General features: G+C 45.3%; 1 protein-coding gene across 2 annotated transcripts in view; it reads left to right on the top strand.

The window, feature by feature from the left end:
• The first annotated feature begins 7,290 nt into the window (after window positions 1-7,290).
• Window positions 7,291-17,120, top strand: part of MBNL2 (muscleblind like splicing regulator 2) — a 111,663-nt gene continuing 101,833 nt past the window's right edge. The window contains exon 1 of one of the 2 annotated variants that reach the window (XM_087756722.1): window positions 7,291-7,334. The gene's annotated coding sequence lies outside the window, so the exon portion shown is untranslated. Of the gene's footprint in view, window positions 7,335-13,608; window positions 13,717-17,120 lie in introns of those variants that run through there. The other variant, XM_087756725.1, reaches the window with a different exon arrangement.

The raw sequence follows: 17,120 nt of genomic DNA, 5'->3' as shown, positions 1-17,120 counted from the left end.
CACCATGGAGTTTTGTATAAAAGCAAAAAGAATATTATTTTAAAAATACAACTTCCCTGGCAGATGAGCATCTGCAGCATTCAATTCTGCCCTGATTTAGACAATGTCATGGCAGTAGGAATAACTGCTGCGATATCTGACCTCTTGATGCTATGAGTTTAGGGGATATGGCTTTGATGTAGGTCCTGTTTTAATGCAGGTCTGATTTGACTATTGCTGTGGTCTCTACTAGCCTTAAAAATCTAGAGGGTAAAATGTGTGAAATATGTTCTCCTATATACGAGTTGTCAAAACATTTGGATCTTACCTTACGACAAATTGTTTTATGCTAAAGCTTATGAACGACGTATAAAACATCAAGATGGGAAATACGTACCATTGGTTAATTCAACCTAGGGAACGTTTGCTGGATAGCTTGTATGGAAAAATAAGTGACAAACTTCAAGGAGAAGGGTTATTTTCTTTTCAAAGCTTCTTAATGCAGTATGCCCTGCTCCCAAAGGGAATGACTCATTATCAGACCTCCTCTTGGCAAAGAATAGTTAATTGTCACTCTAAAAATTACTCTGTTGTTTATGTATTTCTGATTAGAATCTGATTACACTCCATTTGCGTAAACATGTAATGCTAGCACCAATATTCATCTATGAAAATCTAAAAGAGCTAATTACCCAAAGCTTAGACTAATTGTCAGCATAATGGGCAGAGAACACGGCTTTGAAGTAGGAAGTGTTAAGAGATACTGCCAGTTGTTCAAAGATAGCCAGTTGGATATGTAGATAGCCATGATTTCATTAGCATGTAAAGCTTTTACTGGGCAGAAAGCCACCTGGTTAAAAAACGAAACGGGGAAATGAGAAAATATAAAATCAACTTGTATAGACCCGGGTGGGAAAAAAATAAATTAATGACAGGGATTAAAAGTAACAAGATAAAAAAAAAAAGTTACTTGCTGGATTACTAGTAGGCAACTGGATTAAATGCAGTAAAAGAGCACTTTTACTAAGTATTAGAAGGAAAAGAAAGGAAGAATCCTACATCAAGTATACATGAAGTATGGTGAGTAAACAGTACAAGAGATTTCTCTTTGCTATTTGGAACAGAGGAATTATGTATCCGCGTGAGAAAGTGGCGAAAAGAAAAAATATCACCTGCAAGAGAGCAAGCAGGCCAGGATCTGTTCAAATTAAACTTCAGCCTTAACAGAGTTAGGCAAGTACCTGTCTTCAGCTGCTAATAACACATTTCCTTAGGTCATGGGTAATTCCAGAAGAGTATTGTGAAAGTTGCCTCAGTTTTTAAAAGCCGGAAAGGACCTATTGAATCATTAATGGTGTCATTCATAACCATAGCAAAGAGATTGCTAATTTGGGACCTTATTAACAAAACTTAGAGGTTAAAATATAATTAAGATCAGTCAACACGGCATCCCAGAAGGTAGATCTTACTACAGTTCTTTTCTTGGGGGAGGTGTCTGTGCTTCTTCACTTGCTTTGAAAAGTATGTAATTCTGAGCGCTGAAGACGACTGTGTTCACCTAACAGCCATTGATTCCTTGAAAGCTTCTTAGTCAATACCACAATAACACTGATTTAAAAGAACTTCCATTATAGGAAATTAACATTACATGGATTGAAAACTGACTCACTGGTTGATCTTCAGATGTCACTGTTAATGAAAAGACATAAACAAAGAAAATTATTGTGATGAGGGTTTTTCCCCCAGAGATTGATTTTTTTTTGCCTAATACTTTTATCAATGATCTAGACAACATAAAATATAGTGGTAAGTTTGTAGATGATAGTAATTATTGAAGAGCATGTACTACTTTCGCCAGTGAGTCACCTGGTTGAGAGTCACAATTCAACAAAAAGGCAAATTAAAAGGGCCAAATACAATGTATTCCACAAGGGATCCGACCAGACTAGCTGTATCTACAGGGCAGGAGACTTGAGATCAGAAAGGAGTTTTACAATTTGAGGTTTGAGAAACGCAGCACGTGTGGTTTAGCAAAGACTGAAGAGAATTAAACTGACTGCGAGATCTCAGTCAGGGCTGGCTTTTGAACCTGCATGGCAAAGGTACAACACTATTCGGTGACTGGAAATTTGAAGTTGGCTAAAAACAAACTTGAAATGAGAGACAGCGTGCTAGGAGCAAACATAACTGTCGGCATAGGTTATTGGGGAAGGTGGCGGACTCATGCTTAATAAGTGGGTGAAAGCCTAATCAGAATTCTTCTCCATGCATATAGTTCAGCCTAGTTTCAGGATGGATGGTCATAGTGCTGCGTGTTTCTTTTGGTTGAGAAGCCTGTGAGGTTACGTGCACACAAGTAAACTGCACAGGGCAATAGCAGGGGCTCAGCACTGGCAATTTGCATTGGTCCGTGCTGTTTAATGACTACCTAACACATGGTATAGTTACACGACAGCTAACATGCTTTCAGACAATACTGACCATGCAAACAGACACCACCCCCTAAGCTCAGGGAATAACCGTGCACACCAGGCAGCACAAATGTAGCCAGCTTTATTGGGTGCAGAAGAAAGTTTATCCATCTGCATGCAACCCACACTGTGTCACTTGGCCATAGGGTCGGAGAAGAGTCATATGTAGTAGTATAGAGATGTCCCTCTACAGGCCTGCTGGAGGATATGAGCACTGTATTGCCCTGAGCACATTCATTACATTTGCAGCTCTTCATTAAGACAATGAATGTATTAAAATCTTGTATGTCTGGACTTCAGCTGGTTGGCTGTCACAGTAAGGAAAGGCTCCTCTCTCGTGCACAACAGCCCAATTGTATTTTGTGGGCAGAGGGTTATCTCCCTCTGACACACTGGAAATGAGTCTTTCCTAAAGCTAGGACATAGGTGGGAAAGCACTCGTTTTCTGAAATCATATGGAGAACCTTCCTTCTCAGATGCTTGTCTGCGAACAAAGTGCCAAAGCGTACAACAAATTTATAAACGGGAAAGAATTTTTTTCCAAGTCAGGGAGATCCTATCTTCCTCTGGAGCACAGGGCACAGGTTTTCTCTTAGGATCATCTGGAGATATGGCACCAGTGTAGACTGAAGAAGAAGCCAGACCCTTGGTCAACCTTAGTTTCTCCTTTTTTTTTTTGAGAATAGCACGCAAAGTTCAGTCTCCTGTGGGATAAGATGGCTTCTGCTGTGACTGCTGAAGATGAGTAACAAAGTCATTGGGCTGTCTCTCTGTGGCTGTGACTTGAGAAAATTTAATAGCACATGGCGCATGGTGTCTGTAATCCATTGATCCATGATGGCCTCAAGTGCTGAAACAATGAAGGTCTGTGAAACTTCTTAATGAATGTATTGTGAAGGTATTGGAAGCATTATTTCCAAAAAGCATCCTGAACAGATGGGGCAGATGCCCCAGTTGTCATATGAACGTATTTAATGTTGCATACATGAAAAAAGGTGTTGCAAAACTTGTACAGAAGAAGCAGCTTGCAGACTTAGTTTCCTTGGATGATGGCATTGCACAAACTTTGGTGAATTGTTTATGGAAACCTGATGCTCCAGCATTAAATAATAAAATATTTGTTCAATTAACTTGCACGAGTTTCATGTTTTCTCCTTACTATAAAAAAAAGGAAAAGAAAGAAAAGAATGAGTTATAGCACTGGCTATGAATCCTAATGGCCTCGGTATGTACATATAGGTGCCCACATATAGGAAAACTTCATACTCAGCTGAATTTTTCTGTTCTTTAAAAAAATGGGACAGGGTTGAACTGACTTGACTGCCTTTGAAACAACAAATTAATCTCAGCTTGTGTAGACAGGCATAACGTCAGTGAAAGCATGCCAACTTTCCCTTGCTGCAGCATGTGAATATATAGATACTAAAAAGGGTCTTTTGTAAAGTTTCTTTTTACTGGTAGCCTTGAAAATTAAGGGGCAAAGAGAATTCATACCTGAACTTAGGAGTTTGCCATGATCTAAAACAGGTTGTTGGCTTTTCTTGGTACCTACTATTATTCGATTAAAAGCGTGGCTTATGCCAGTATGGGCTCAAGTTATTTCACTCCATACATCTTCCCTTGTGTGAAATTCCCAAACTGACTTGCACAGTGTACAGATCATGTACGCCACATTTCTAATGTCACGTACAAATTGAGCAAATTCCTGGAATCCCAATGTCTGAAATTCACGTGTGGAGACACAGGAGGGCACCACTGGGCGGGGGATGGCTGCTGGTGGAAAATTGATGTCTACGGGCACCTTCTGCAGGCTAGCTCGTATGAAGCTCCTGACTCCAGGCAGGGGACGTGGCTGGTGGCCTCACGGCAAGCGCCTGAGGTGCAGGTGGTGCAGCAGGGGAGCGCAGAGTGGAGACCAGAAGAACGGGCTCTCATGCTCCGTTAAAAGATTTGACAGATTGGCTTTAAGTGTGCTCAACATTTCTGAATATCATTTTAGCGTTTTGTAAAACACGGATGGCCCTATTCATACGCCTGGTTTTAATGGTAAGATATCTTGAGCCTTTGTGGTATGTTCCCAGTAAAAAGTAATAATACAAATAAGACAAAACCCCCTGCAAATGTTAAAGAGTTAATGGTCTTTAACTTTGTCTTGCTTTCTCATCAATTTTCTAGGCTGCACCTTTCAAAGTAGGATAATAATGACCAAGCCTCATTAAACTGACTTAGAAATTATATTTTAAAGAAACACGCAGAATTAATGATCCATGTTCTAATATCAATAAGCCACTTCAGAATGTACATTGATAAACTATTGCTACTAAAAAAATACTCTCAACTGGTGGAGAGTATCCAAAATGAACAAAATGAGGACAAGTGCTTAGTAGGCACTTAGGAAGACATGAAATTCATACAGGGAACAGCTGGCGAAGAAAGGTGCTGCTGGAACTGACTCTCTACGGAGTCAACATGAAGTTACCATTGCAACAAAGACAAATCTCATTGAGGATTTATTGGCAAATACGCTATATGTAAGTCACCATTAACTATTCTTTCTTCATTACTGTTGAGGCTCGGCTGGTCCACAGTGCCCTATTGTGGACATTGCATTCAAGTGTCTGGAGGAGAGCGACGAGAATGAAGAAAGTTTGGGAAAACATGACAATTTGAATCAAAAAGAGAAGTCTGAAGGGAAAATATACCTCACGATAGCTGTAGATGTATATGTAAACGATTGTCGTAAATAGGATAACATCAGTTGTCCTCCACAATCACAAGAGGAAGACAAAATTTAATTGGGTTAATTTGCAGAAAGGGGCTTGCGCAAAAACAGTTAATGGGCACAATAAGTCGCCTGAAGAAAACAGGCCCTTCGCTTGAGGTTTTTAAAAGCAGAGTAAAAAACACGTTGGATTTGCCCTGACATATATTTAATCCTGCTTCACTGTGAGCAGATGCCTGATAGAAGGCCTCAGGAGATCCTGTGTTTTATGATATCAGCTGTGTACTAAAGTCTTATTGATGGAACGTCCTGTGGAGGCTTTCTGCATACTTAACATCTTTTTCAGTTCTACCTTCTCTCATTTAACAAAGATTGAAAAACAATGTGCCAGGAAAATTTTTACAATCTCACTCATTTTCCTTCACGGAACTGCCATTCACCAAGACCAAAATCATATAAATGGAGGGAAGGAATGGGTAGAGATGTTGCTGTTGCTGCTCCTGGTCGCCTGGGGACTACTGTCTTCAGCAGTGGCTTACGGTCGAGCAGCAGCAGCAGATTTTTTTTCTTATTATTTTTGCCCCTTCTCAAAGCCATTCTTTCCTCCTCCCAACTGGGGGAGGGTGCTTATTGTACCTGGTGGCATCCTCAGCTAGGCTCTGGCTGGGCTTTGTATTTATTCCATTTATTTTCTTTCCCTTTCAAAGCAGAGCAATATTAACATACTTTTTCTCATTGGTTATATTCAAGCACCTTTATCCAGGGGGTCGCCTTGAACAGACTGGTTAGAACTGGTTTCCAATTAGCCTTAAAATATTAATTCATCATTCTGCTCATTACTTTAAAAAACAAAAAAAGGATTTTCTTTTTGTCTCTTTTTCAGCCTCTGAATGCCGAAGGAGGTAGCCAAGTTGAAAGGCTCACTTTCTTTCTCAAAATGTAACCCACTTGGCAGTAGCAAAAATCTGAAAGTTCAGTTACTGATTCTTGCAGAAGACCTGAGGGGTAGACTAACACAATTTAGTTGAAAGTGAAGTGCAGATGCTTTCTGATTTATTCCCCCCCACACACTTACACAGTGGTGCTGCAGCAGTTTAGCTCCACTCAGGGTGGGGCAGCTGCGGCCCCGCTCCTGGCCATGCCTGGCCATCTCCTCCTTGACTGCCTTTCTGGAGAGCCTGCCCCGGGATCCAAAACGCCTGGAAACGAATTGCGGGGTTTGTCCGACGAGGCTTCAGCCCTTCCAGCCCACAGCGCAGGGGTTGACCGAGATCGCGGGGAACGAGGGGACCACAGGGGACCCACGGCCGGAGTCGGCAGTGCCCTGACAGCTCCGCTGAACCCCACCTTTAGCTTCACCTGGCAGACCACGAGCGCAGTTTGATGGGCTGGAGGCAAACTGGGAACCATTGCAGCTCTCCTCTCTCTCTGGCTGGGGATATTCTGTGTTTTTTAGGGAAAGGTGCCAACCCTCGCTCCAGGGAGAGCAGCTTGCAGGAGAACAGGGGCCGAGGGGTACCCTGGGCCTGCGCTGGCTGCTGTGGGCGAGGGGAGCGCACTTTTTTGCCTGTGAACGTCACTTAAGTGGAACAGAAAATGTTCACGAATTCGGGTGAAAAAACTGGCGAAAACGAGCTCTGGGCGCCAAACCACGCTCTTGTTCCCCCTAGAAAATCGCCTGCAGTAATGGTGACACTCCACGGCTCCGGCAATGAAAAGGAAGCAGAACAACACGCCTCACGCCCCGCATTTTGGCCCCTCCGCAGCACCCCGCTCCGCTGCCGCCCGCCTTGTTCTGCGGAGGAAACGCTCGGGTTTGTCCCCGGGGCGGGCCGGGCTCCCGGCAGACCCCCGCGGGGCCGGCCCCCACCCCCGCCGGCGCCCGGGCCCCGGCCCGCGGCCCCGGCCACCGCGGGACGGCGCGGGGGCGGTGCGGGCTGCGGCGGGCGGGCCCGGTCCGGCCCCGGGGCGGCGCGGCGCGGCGCTCGGCCCCGGCAGGGAGGGGCCGGACCGCCCCTACGCGAGCAGCCGCCGCCGTCGCGGTCGCGGCGGGAGAGGTGACAAGCCGCTGCGCGGAGCCGCCTCCGCCCGGGTGGGAGACGCGGGTGCCCCCCCCCCCGCCCCGCTCCCGCCTCCGCCGCCCCTCCGCGCCCCGCTCCGAGGTAAGGCAGCCGCCCGCGCCGCCGCCAGCCTCCCCGCGCCGGCGCCCGCCCCCGCCCCGCGGCTGCGGGGCACGGCGGGGAGGTCGGCGGGTCCCGCGGCGCCTCCGTGTCCCCCCGCCGCGGGGCCGGGCCGGGCGGGGACGTTGCGGGTGCGCGGCGGCGGGAGTTTCGTTTCTCCGGCGCCCCGGGGAGGAGCGGCGGCGGCGGTGCCCGCGGCCCCGGGGGGAGCCTGGCGGCGGCGGCGGCCCGCGGCGCCTCCCTGCGCGGGGAGCGGCGGCCGGGGCGCGCCCGGCCGAGCCGCTGCCCGTCCCGCCGCACCTGGGCGGGCGGCGGCCGCCCCCCAGCCCGCCTCGGCCTCTCCTCCTCCTCCTGCTGCCGCTGCCGCTGCCGCCCCGCCGAAGGCGCGGGAAGGCGCCCCGGGCCCGGCGCTTGCCGGGGTCCCCCCGCCCCTCCTTCCCCCTCGGCTTTTCTGGGGGGGCCGCGGCGTGGGACGGGGCGGCGGGCGCTGCTGCCCGCCCGCGGCGTCGGGTCCGGCGGTGATTTACGGTTTGGTTAACGCGGCGCTTGGCACGGCGCGCTTGCGGGGAGCAGCAGCGAGCGGGCGTCCGAAGTTTTTGTGACTTCTGGAAGGGGGAGGGCAAGGGCTCCGTGGGGCCGGGGCCGCCCCAGCGGCTTCCTCCAAATCGCCCCCCGCTCCGTGCCCCCCGCTTCAGCGCTGCGGCCGGGGGCTCGCCGTGGTCAGCAGTGAACGGCGCTGGGCAGGTTTTGGCGGGGGGGGGGGGGGTTGCCACCCGTGAAGGTGAGTGTGACAGGAGGGAAAAACTGTCAGAAATCAAAATGTTTTTCTTACTACCAGTTCTGTGTGGAAACCGTAGATGTTTATTCCTTGTGTGTACATATACCTATATTTATCTGTGCGTACATGGAGTATATACCCATATTTTTTGAGCTATGAGAACATTGCCTATAGGCTTCTGTTTCCAGATGTTTTGTTTTCTGGTTCTTTTAGACATACTCGCATTTCTGCTGGGAGGAGAAGAGGCAGCAGTAATGTTGCTGAATATGTATTTGAACAGTAGCATGGAACAACTTGTATGCCTTTAATTCAGCTGCAGAGGATATCCATGTGGGATTAATATACTTAAGCGATCATGTCACACTGACGTATCTTGTTCAGGCTTGTAGATTTTTAAAGCAGTGTGGACTTGTAGGTAGTAGCGGAAGTGTAATTAATTTTAAACATGTGACTTGGCCTAGTGCTTATGATTTTAACGTGGTATTCGTACCTTGGTAAATATGCATAGATTTAGCCATCTGTCCTCCCTTTTCCCTCCGCATGTGCACATACCACGCTGTGCAAATGAAAGAAGTACCTGTAGTAGGCTTTAGGGCCAAATATGTATTTAAACTCTCCTGGGAAATGCTCTAAAGTTACTGTCAAGGACTAGTGGAAAGCTTCTTTCGTACAGCTTTTGAGTACGTTTTAAAAAAAAGGAAAAAGTTGCTTCAGCATCAGCGATGCCAATTTGTAACTTGCATTTGGCGTTAATGCTATTTGCATACATCCAGTACAGCTGATACTGCTGCTGGGAGGCGTGTAGCTCTTCCCGCTGCGGACAAGGCCCTTCTGTGTAGCGTCAACTTCGTATGCTTTTAGAGGGTGTATGAACCCCGGGTAGAGCCCTGTGGTTGCTCTCTCCTGTAATAAGGTGGTCAGGGGGTGCCAGCCGGTGTTGCTCGCTGGAGACCTTGGCAACAAAACTTCTGACACAGGCTGGAGCTCTGAATTGGGGCACGTCAGTCTTTGGCACTTGCTATAGTTGCTGGCGTATGCTACGGCTCACCTACACGTGAGTGAAATTTGGAATAGTAGTGGGCTACAGCGGTGATTTGCAGTAGCGTGAGGGTCTGTCTGTCCGTCCAAGGTAACTTGCGGGACGGTGGTTATACAGTAATGTTTTCTTATAGCCGAAGAGATGGGCCATTTTGTCATGGTATCCCTGCTGTCGCCACAGGGGTGGTCCTTCTGCATTGTGCAGATCGGTGGGTGGATGACATGACATGTGTCACCTCAAGATACTTTCCTGCTGAAACTTACCTCCTTTATCATTTACGGCCCTCTCTCTGGAGAAGTGGCCTGTTTTTTAGACGTGAGCAGACCTGCCAAAATCTCAAATCTTTGGCATTGGTATGTTTGGGATTGTGAGTATGAAATCTTCATTTCAGCATCATTTTCTTGAATTTGGCTTTTATAGAATAACAGTTTTCATAAGAAGATTAAAAATAAAGTCTACTTGCTGCTAACACTTGGGTGAAATTTTCATCTCTTCTACTACAGCTGCTCTGTAGCTTCTCTGCTGGTTGCAGAGAATTGTAGTGTGGAGTACTAAATAGACTGCTTTTTCTGTTAACCTAGGGATTCTTAAACTGTGGTATACCTGCCGTAGCAAAAGTGGTACGTGAATCCTGCCACCGGTGGCGCGTGACTGCCATTTTGGGCTTTTTCTTGGCTACAAGACACTGGAAAGAGTTCTGTTAAAAACTTATGGCAGGAAGAAGAAAAAGCGTATTAAATTAGTATTCCCATTGCTGCCTGATGGTGTTAGATGTTTTTGCATCCTCTGGGTAACTCTTGGAATCTTAGCAACACTGCGTGATTATTTTACTCCTTACGCTGCCGAGTAAAATTATACAGCCTAATTTATTTAGGTTTGGCATGTTCTCACTGAAACTCATGCCATGCTAGGTGAATGAACAGTCTGCTTGTTTATATTGCCTTTTCCCCCCCGATTTTAATAGGCCCTCATAGGTCTTATTGTGGTTCTACTGAAAGGCTTCAGATTTTGGTCCAACCTACCAATAAAAACAGAAATAAAGAACCATGAACCATGTTAAACCTGTTATCGAAGAAGGTATTTTCATACCGTCAGTTATCAGGTTAGAAATCTCACTTCAGATGGCTCCAGCCAGTCCTACAATCACATTTACTGCTCTTCTATAAATTTTTTTTCTGGCAGTTTATTGTTAGCTGTCTGGGGCTGAAGTACTCAGGACAGATGTGAACACGCTACCTTCATCTCTGCAGAATTACGAAGTAACCTAATTGGCTTCCAGATCTCACTGTATCTTTTGTCATGTCCTTCTATCATAATTCAGACTCTTTCTGTCTACTTATTACTCCTTTCCAGATGTCTTTTTACCAATCGAATCTTCGCAGGATCACTTCCCCAGCTGAATTATTATTCATTTTCTCAGAGGCATCCAAGAAATAAAATGCCTGATGGCATTTTCTTCCCCCCCTCCCCTTACCTTTCTTCAGTATTCTCCCACGTTAATTTGCAACTTTACGTAAGTAGAGCTAGTTAGAAAGTGTTCATTAAAATGTCATTGAAGTGAAAGTCAGGAAGAGTGTTGATCAAAAACGCTTTTCAGTTTCAAGTCACTCATTTCTGGTGAATAAACCTTTAAAAACAAAAACAATCTCTTTCTTTTCTACTGCTCATATTTCCCCTGCGCTTTTTGCTGTCTTGATCGTTGTGGTTGGATTATTTGTGATAACTGGGTTTGACACAATCAATTCGCTTATGGCTTCAGAGAAATGCAATATCGAAACACTCAACTAAATTTGGAATAAAAATGTAGTCGGTATGGCTCAATCAGCTACAGGTATGAAGAACAAGTAGACTTCTTCAGAGAGCTTAGTGTTGAATAACTCAACAGTTCATCCTGACTTACCGACATTTTTGGCTCACGTTGGGTGACTGGTGACGGTGATGATTGTCGGGGACTGTTCCTCTGTGGAGCCCAAGGTAGCCCTTTTGCTGCCCAGGGCCGGGTCCACAGAGAGCCGTAAGATTGCAGGTAGGTGTTTGAGCACTGTGAGGATGCAGCCTGGAAGATGGGAGGATGATGGTACGCAGCTGTATTACTGGGGAAAGACATAGCATGTTCTGGAGTAATCCAGTTTCCGAGGCTGGAAGGCTTCATGAGCTGCCTGCAGTGTACTGGAGGTGCAGGTCACTCTTTGCCTAGATAGAGCTGAGACAGCAGCACTGTCATTGAGTAATGTTTCAATATGAAAGTATAATGTCAGTGTAAAGTCCAGAAATACTTCCGACCTATGACCAGCTGGAATCACGTATCTTAAAGCAACAAAACCAGGGTCTGTCTGTGGCTGCAAACTCTTGATGGTGCTTTCCTCTGCTTACCACCGAATTCCAGGTTTAGGTTTAACTTCAGCTGCTCCTCCTCGTTTTGATGGTTCTGCAGCTGTTTGTGCTGAAGGATAAATAGGTCTGTTGTGTCTTCACATTGAGAGAATTTGAGACTGTTTCTGTCTGGTTCACCTGGTGGTTTGATGCTGATGTTAGAAAGCAGTGTGGAGGGAGTTGAGCTCTGTAGGTGTCTACAGGGGAAGGATCGAGTGATGGGGGAGCAGCTTCCCACTGCTGCTAGATTGTACTGCTGCTTGTTTCCCCATTGCTCCTAGTTTATCCGGGAAGGACCCAGACTGCTTATCATATTTTTGTGGCCCCTTGTGAGGTGTCCCCACCCCCCTGGTGAGAGACAACTATTACGTGCCTGATGGTCTCAAAAAGGAGGTCTGGGAGGTTGAGTATATATCTGCCCACACCTCCTCGGACAGGAGATAATTTGAAGTATAGGCAGGTCCATGTCCTCCCTTTAGTTTGGTGTCCCTGGTCTATAGCATTAGGTTCGTTTAAGTGAGCCGATAGTTGGCTTTGTTACTGACCTTTTTCAGAAATGGGAGATTTGGCAGTAGCCAGTGGTTGCCCAGGACAGTATAGCCATGGCGAGTTTCTTCAGCAATGGTAGGACTATTATATTTTCAAGGAGGAAGGAAACTTCTGAGTATTTTCTTAATGATTTAAGACTGGAAGGAGTATGGGTTGAATTCACGGGTCTCAAAAAAAACCCTGTTTTAAGGTACAGGGGTGTCTAAATGTGCTCAACTTGAGTTGTGTTAGCTGGCTGTTGGTGGGTATGGGTGAAGTGCATTTTTGTTACCTGAGAGGGCCTTCCAAGTGCGCACAAGATCTTCACGAAGTAGAGCATTTCCTTGCAGTGCAGTATGTCTATATGGACGTCATAGGCCCTGAGCATTGAAGGCCTTAGTGTAGGCTTTGATGCGTTAATTATTTCAGCCTTTATTTGCTGTTCTCAAATCTGGAATTTCTGTCCCGTATGTGTATATGGTGAGATATCAAAACATCAAGGTGATTTGGGGGCTCACTAATGGAGCAGTGGTTGTTAGGAGTTGACTGTATCTTTGATCATTGCTAGTGGTACTAGTTTGTGGTTCCCTGAGCCCGCAGGCCCTTGCCCTGTGGGCGGTTTGTGAGCTGGAGAAGATTTTGGAGTTTCTTGGTCTTTGCTTTACTGAGGCTTTCTGTAATTCCTGAGAAATTGGACAGTCTTTCACTTGTTTGAATGATGTGATGCTCTTTCCATAACAGCAGTAGTGTTGTGATATCCTTAATGTTCAACTTCTCTGTCAAGGGTCAGGTCAAAAATATGACCAACTCCACAGGTCGGACCAGAGGTGACCTGTGAAGGTGCCAAGGGGACTATGAGGAAACTGGCTTTTCATACAAAACATGAAAATATTAATTTGGGGGACTTCAGCATGTTCAACCTTGTCAATGTATGTGTTGAAATTCCCAAGATTATCATTCTGGGACATTTTGCTACCTTCTGTTACAAGATATTAGTGCTAGCCTTCCTAAAGCCGTTCGTTTACTCTAGTCTTTAAGTGAATAAATGTTAGCTTCAGCTTTTCAGATTAATGAAATCTAATAAAGATGCCTTACTAGAGGCACCTTAGATTTCATGTTTGCAGAACAGGTGAACGAAGCGCTTCCTGCCATCTGCTTGTGCTTGCGTCTTTGATTCAGTATTGTGAGGGGGGAAAAAAAGACATGGGATTTAGATCTCATCTAGGTAGCTTTGGGTGATGCAATGCATATCAGGTATTTCACTCTTGGGATTGTGTATTGCCTGTTGGCAGTTAGAGGTAGGTCTTATGTTACTCAATTCATTCACTTAATTTCATAATGCTTAATGCTCTTTGCTTCCTGTTTGTGGTGGAGTGTGTTTCTCCTGCTACTTAAGGCTTTTAGAAGGTATCTGATTTCTCTGGTTCTTTTCCTAATTCCTTCAGCAGCCTGTTCCAGTTTATACCATGGCAGATGAAGTGGGCTGCACCATTCAGATTGCTGGGTGCCACGGGAGAGGCATGGACACCCTGTGATTCTTTCTGGAGGTGCAAGCTGTTGAATCCTGGGAATGGTTAGACCTGGATCTGCATCCTGTGGCAGCAGTGGCGAGCGTGGACAGAGTGAGGGGCGTGACAGCCGTAATGGTAAGATTAAGGCACATGCCAGCAGAAGGAGGTGTTGTCGGTGGCTTCAGTCAGTCATTTCCTTGATATAACGTGTCCTCGCTGTTGTGAATTAGAGGAAGGGGGAAGAAAAACCAATACGCTCTCTGAGCTATGAAGAGGCCTCTTGACTAATAGTGTGGCGATAACTGGAGGCCAGAGCTGGGTGGAGCTCAATACTCCTCCCTCATGAAGCAGCAGAGCGGTCTGGTCATCTGAATTGTGGCCATGGCCCTAGGGCTGACAGGAGGATTATTACAGCATTGTTCTCGCTTTCTACAAAGCTTACCTCTCATTCTTCTTTACAAATTTCAAAGATGATTGAAGCACTTTTTTCTTATGTGGTACCAGCAGTGCCAAACCTGCTTGAGCTGGTCCCTGCTGCTGCCGCCGAGTCCCTGGTGGTGTTTGCTGCTGGAAACAAACTGGAAAGGGGGAAATGTCAGTTTGTGCAGTACTGTGCAGGCGGCCTTTAGGAATGAGACAATGAGTTTTCTAAACAGGAGGAATGATTGAAACTGCTGTAGTTCCACTTTGCTTATTTCAGCAGGATTTTGTCAGTGGCTTCATAGTTACTTATTGCTTTCTGCATAATAGACTGAAAAAAGGAGCAGAATGAATGGGATATTCTTAAAGGTGGTTTTGTTTTTTTTTTCGTTTCGTTTTTTTTGTTTTGTTTTGTTTTGTTTTTGAGTGCCAATACACTTGAAGTTATGTTGTCTCAAAAAGAAATCTTTGAAGATGGCCATAACTGGAAGCATCTGTGTCAAATTTTGGGTTTTGAAGGACCTATAAAGAACTCTTCTAGAAAGTAAGCACTGGTAACTTCATATTTTTTTTGTTGTTAGGTGGCTTGGTCACAGATATCTTTGTAAAATGGAAGTGCATTCAATATGCAAAATATCTGAGAGGACCAAAATAGTAAGGTCTAAAATTCTGTGGACCTTTCTGTGCAGGATCCAGAGCTTTTAACCTATCCCTTCTGTCAGCAGTTCAAAGAAGAATCAAAAGAAGCAAATGCAAAACATCTGAGTGATATTCCCTTGTATATGCTGCCAACAGTAAAGGGAAGAGACAGAAATAGAAGTCTCTTTAGTTCATCCATTGGGAACTGAGCACATGGTCACTGCTTTTGTCAAAGGCAGTACTTCTAGCTCAAATCAAGTCCTGTTGCCATGTCCAGATCCAGCAAAGAGCTACTGTTACGAATAGGAGTCTAGGTTGAGGGAGCTGGGCTGCTTTAGTTGGATGAAAAGGAGGCTAAGGGACAATCCAGTAGCTATTTACAGCTGTTTATAGCTGCTGGAGGATGGCTATAAAGATAATAGGGCCAAACTCTACTTAGTAGTGCCATATGGCAATGCCAAGGGGCAATGCCAACAAATCGTTGCTTTGGAGATTCAGGTTGGATGTTGGGAGAATCTTGTTACTGGGAGGGTGGTGCAGGACTGCAGCAGGTCATCCAGAGAAGCTAATATCGGTCCTCGGAGCTTTTCAGGACTCCTCAAGGAAAAGCCGCAGCTGACCTGATCTGCTGTTGATGATAGTCTTGTTTTGAGTCAGAGGCTGGACTAGGTAACCTCCAGAGGTTTCTTCCAACCAAAGTTTCTAGGAGCCTGGCTCTGATTCCCCAAAAATGAAGAATTTTTTAGACAACTTTAAACTGAGCTGACCAGCTACTGTGGGATGCTTGGTAGTAAACTTAATTTCATGTCCTCAATACAGCTTTTGTAGTTCATACAGTAACACTTCAGTGACCAATACTGAGATCGGTATCGTTGGCCTAAGTATTTATGGCCTGAGGACCCGCAGGTTATTTTTGTCAACAGGTTTCATTTGGTCTCACCTGGCCCAGAGGGAAGGGGCAGAACTCTTTGATGGCTAATACTGCCCAAACAGGCAAACCCCTCCTTGTGGGCCTGACAAAGATGGCTTCAGGGGATGAGGTGGCATCATGATCGCCAAGAGGGCAGGTGGACTGCAGTGAGATTGACCTTATGATCTTAAGTTCATAGGACTATATACCCCACAGCAAAAGACGTGTAATCTTCATCTTGCGCTTTTCCTCTGCGGTCCCTTTTGCCTAGTACTACCTTTAAGTAAGCCAAAGGTAGCAGACAGGATGCCTTCTAATCTTATTTTGGCTCTACTAATATGTATTAGTGCTAATATTTTATCATTATTAGAGTTGGTATGAGGGGGAATAGCCAAATGAATGGCTTTGTCAATTTTATAACACTCTTTTCTTCGAGAGAGGGAGGGAGAGGAGAGTCAGAGAAAAATACAGAAGAGGTGAAGTACGCCATGTTAGAAAGCTGCATGCTATCCACTTACAGACTTTTCCATACAAATAAACTCTCCGTTCTATCTTTGGACCTCTGGTGAATGAAGTCCTGTGTGTGTTTTGATTTTTGAGGCATGCTTTCTGTAATTTACTTCATTTTTGAGGTGGCGGGATTAAATCTTGACATGCGCTGCTTGAAACATGCTGTCGTCAGAGATCAGGCTTTTGGATGCCGTTTTATCCCACACCTAGTGCTTCTGCTAGAGGACCTTGTTTCTTGCCCTTCATTACTCTTACTTGTTTGCTTATTTTTCCTGAGTGAAAACAATTCTTTTTCTTCTTGTGTATACAGCTACTCATTTTTTGGTTTCTGTTACGTAACATTGGGAAAAATGAAGGTTCATGATCATGTATCTAATATTATGTGGCAGAGTAATTAGGCAAAGATCCACATGTAATGTTTAAAAACATTATACAAATAAAAGTATCCTGGCACTTCACAGTAATCAGAGCAAGCTGAAACAAAACAACCTCTTTTGAGATGAAAATGGAAATTTGGTGCAAAACTCGTTACTGTTGAATGCGTGTAACTGCTGTTTAAAGAAAAGCTTGCCTATGTGAACACAAACTCATAGACTTCACAAAACAGAGCTGCCTGCTAACCAAAAGACTAGTTGCTTGCCAGCAGTTCACTTGGCATAGCTTTCTCCTACCTGTCATCCATACTTCACAGAAAGAAATAAAACCCTGTACTTACATACTCCAGGCCTTCCCTCCTTGCCAAAGTAATGCTTTGTTAATTATATGGAGTCCTCTGCTCTTACATGTGCAGGTTATTAATGGCTATAAAAGGGTGAGGGATTCAATCCTACTCTTACTGATTTTTAAAAAACAAAAATTATCCAATTGGCTCTCATTTTCTGTGAAGTCTCCTGGAGCCTATTTTCTCTGCTTACAGTGGAGATTGCTTGCTGATTTTGCTGCATGCCCCTGAGCATCTACCTTATAGGCTCAGGCTGTTAAGTGGCAGCTTGTAGGGAAACGGGAGCTAGCATCACCTGTTAAATAGCAATGGGATGTTTTACACCTGTATTGCAGTAGT

The sequence above is a fragment of the Nipponia nippon genome, unplaced genomic scaffold (genome assembly GCF_047370975.1).
Source record: "Nipponia nippon isolate SJK-2023a ecotype South Korea unplaced genomic scaffold, ASM4737097v1 scaffold_2, whole genome shotgun sequence".
NCBI classification, from domain to species: domain Eukaryota; kingdom Metazoa; phylum Chordata; class Aves; order Pelecaniformes; family Threskiornithidae; genus Nipponia; species Nipponia nippon.
Note: the sequence above shows the minus strand (reverse complement) of the source record. Positions and strands in the feature narration are given on the sequence as shown.